The sequence below is a fragment of the Gossypium raimondii genome, chromosome 13, assembly GCF_025698545.1.
Source record: "Gossypium raimondii isolate GPD5lz chromosome 13, ASM2569854v1, whole genome shotgun sequence".
NCBI lineage: Eukaryota > Viridiplantae > Streptophyta > Magnoliopsida > Malvales > Malvaceae > Gossypium > Gossypium raimondii.
Genome location: NC_068577.1, coordinates 4,793,967 through 4,797,393, shown reverse-complemented (window position 1 = coordinate 4,797,393; position 3,427 = coordinate 4,793,967). Strand labels below are relative to the sequence as shown.

At 38.5% G+C, this 3,427-nt stretch overlaps 1 pseudogene; it reads left to right on the top strand.

Moving 5' to 3' along the window:
- The first annotated feature begins 998 nt into the window (after positions 1–998).
- On the top strand, positions 999–2,869 carry LOC128036034 (uncharacterized; annotated as a pseudogene).
- The last annotated feature ends 558 nt before the right edge of the window (positions 2,870–3,427 follow it).

Below are 3,427 nucleotides of genomic sequence, written 5' to 3'. Positions count from 1 at the left end.
TGGACAAGGTCTACTCGAGAGTGATAAATGTGCCAACCTTTTCAAAGAAGCTGATGAGTATAACAGGGATGAGTGAGCAGTAAGTTGCTGCACGGATTAAGCAAAAAGGGGATAGTAAGTGCGTTCCTTGGAAGAGTTTGAAAGATGCAATTCTAACGCACCCAGACGTGAGGAAGAGGTTAGATGTTTTTGCTTTAAGTATATATGGCTTGGTTGTCTTCCCCAAAGCTTTGGGGCATGTTGATGAAGCAGCCACTGATTTATTCGACCAGCTTGATAAGAGGGTTACACCAATTCTGGCAATTTTGGCAGAAACTTTCAGGTCATTGAGTGCATGCCGGAAAGCGGGAGAGGGGAGATTCATTGGATGTGTACAGCTTCTATTCTCATGGTTTCGCAGTCACTTTTGGAAGGTGGATAAGGTTTCGTATCGGGTTTTCTCTGAAAATTATTCACCACTAAAGGAGATAGTAACTACGCCTAGGAGAGATGACATTTTGGAGGAAAAGTCGATGAGAATTCTTAAGAATCTTCAAGAAGAGGAAATCGAGTGGAGAGCTCCTTGGTTGCTTCCAAATGAGATCATGTATAGGTGTGGTAATTTTTATTGGGTTCCACTGCTTAAAATTTGGGGAGTTGTTGGATATGCCCCATTATTGGTGCTAAGGCAGTATAGGTCAAAACAATTTATACTTGCGACTCAAGGGATAGCTGATTGTGGATTTTCATACAGAGATGATAGTTATAGAAAGAAGATTCAAGAGATATCTAGTGCGTGGAAACAGACTCGCCGAATGAAGAGGTTAGCTGTGGGCCCGATGACAACTTCAGAGTATAATGAATGGTGGGTTAGGAGAATTAACGACAATATACCCAAGATAAGTCAGGAAAACAGCCAGTCAATAGAGGAATATTTGCGGGTCGTCCTTTCTGAGTTGGAAATCATAAGACAAGATTTTGAAAGAAGAAATGCGGATTTAGAAAAGAAGATAGAACAAATGGAGGAAGAAAAGATGGACTTGAGATTAGACATAAACGTTCAGAAGCTCGAAATTAAGAAATTAAGGAAAGGGAAAAATAAGACTGAGGAAGAGGATAGCTTGAAGACAGACTATAAAAAGTTGCGTTGGTCAATGAGAACTGTTAGGTTGGGAAAAACTTCAGAACAATGGCGAGCAGAAATTCGAGAAGAAAAGGACAAAGCTGATAGATGGGAACAAAAATTCCAAGAGACGCCGATGCGAAACGAGCCTTTAGAAAAGAATTTGTCAGATAGCCAAAGAGAAAAAGGTGAATTAAAGGATAGGGTGACTGAGTTGGAAAGATCTCTTCGTCAGTATCAAAATCGAAATTCTACAATAGAATTGAGAGCAAGCTTAGGCAAGATCGAGGAAATGAAGGAAATAATAGAAGAGTTAGAAACGGCATTGCAAAATTGTGAGATCCAGATCAAGCACTTGAAAGTAAATGAAAGTCGTAATAATGAACAGCTCCTCTACTTTCAGAATCAAGTTAGGAGCAGAGATCATATTATGGAGGAAGCTGTGGTCTAGATTCGAGAAGTAGCTAATCAAGTACAGACTTTGGCAGTACAGGCCGACATGCTGAGTGTGAAGTATGAATTAGAATCAGATCGGGGGCAAGAGTTAGCTTTGTTACTTAGGAAGATTATAATTCTGAGTAATAGGGCAAAGCTTTATTTGTAATTCACTTTACGTAAAGAAATTTTCTTTCTAGTAAAGTTTTCTTAAATGGAATTGAATCAAAATTGACGCCTTTTTGCATTCATTTCATGCATTGCATTTGTTTCATTTGCATTAAAAAATCTAATTAATTTAAATCACTCCTCAATTAATTTGGAAACCCACCGACCTACTAACACCCTTACGGTACCCAAGCAAAGACTAAAGAAATGGACCAAAGGTTGGAGAAATTAGAGCGAATGCAAATGCAGATGCAGGAGCAACTAACTAAATTTCAATAGGAAATAAGAGATCAGATGCTAGAATTACAGAGAACTATGATGAATCAGTTCAACCGATTGCTAGCTAGAGAGTTAGAAGAAGTAAAAGACTCGGTGGTCCACTTTGAGGAAGATAGTGAAGACCCTGTTTATCCCTCAGGTTTTACCCCGATAAATGTCCAGCCAGATATGTGTCCACAAGGGGCACCCCTTACTATCAAATCCCAACAATATCAGACCGGTACCTTAACACCAATGAATCGCCCGATATGCTCAAGATCCAATCTGAGGAACAATCTAACCAAATCCTATTACTCTTGATAATCCAGCAGAAACAAAACAGGCGAGGGTAGAGTACCCAAATACTATAAAGGCCCCAAAGAGGAAGGAGAATAAGGGGGATAATGGAGGCAGATATAACAAGGGCCACTCGAAACCAATCGCTGTGGGCCGGCCAAAGACAGAAACCACTAGCCATCATAGCCCTTTAAAGTGAGAATCTTACACGACGGTAAATACAAAAATGCCTCAGTTCGCGCCTATACTGATGTCATATAGCAAGCATATCAAAGCCTATTTAATGCACATGTGGTGTCCCCTTACTATCAGAAACCAATGGTGCCTCAATTTCCTAAATGGTATAATACAAATGCTCAGTGTGAATACCATGCAGGAATTACGGGGCACTCGATAGAAAATTACACCGCATTCAAAAAGATAGTTGAAAGACTCATTAATATAGGCATTGTCAAGTTCGATGAGGCCTCTAGTACAGAAAATCCGCTACCCAACCACATTGATAATGGGGAGAATGTAACGAATGAAGAAGTACTGGGAAACGTTCACATCAATGCCGTATATGAAGACGCAAAAGAAAGAGACCTTATTAGATATTCACCCTTATAAACTTAGGAGTGTTCTAAACAATTGAACTGCGAAAAAAATCCCTGTAGTTTTTAGAGCTTATTTAGAGTAATGTTCAGAACACACTTGTTGCTTTTAGCCTAGGGGCAATAAGAATTCCTTTATGAAATAGGCTCATGTCTAAACATCGTTATTCTAATAAAATACATCTTTGCATTTATTTTAGAGCCAATATTCTTTCATTATTAATCTTTCATTCTTTTGGATTTTCTTCCACATTATTCCTTTATTCATTCATAATCATATTGTACAAATAATTATTCATAAATTCACACATTCTTTTGTAAATTCTTTGGTATTTACTATGGGTCCCCAGATATAAATGACATGAGTGACACTGCTACAGATTTCGAACCTCCTTTTAAGTGAAACAGGTGTTTAGAGGGATTTCATGACTTTAAAAATGACATAGATTGTAGCCTATTTCCAGACTTGTTGAGGATGGGATAGACATAGCCTATCTTATAAGGAATTATTAGAAATTGTGAGCTGGGTGAAAATTAGAATTGACCTGACTGCCAAGACGAAGTAAGACTTAAT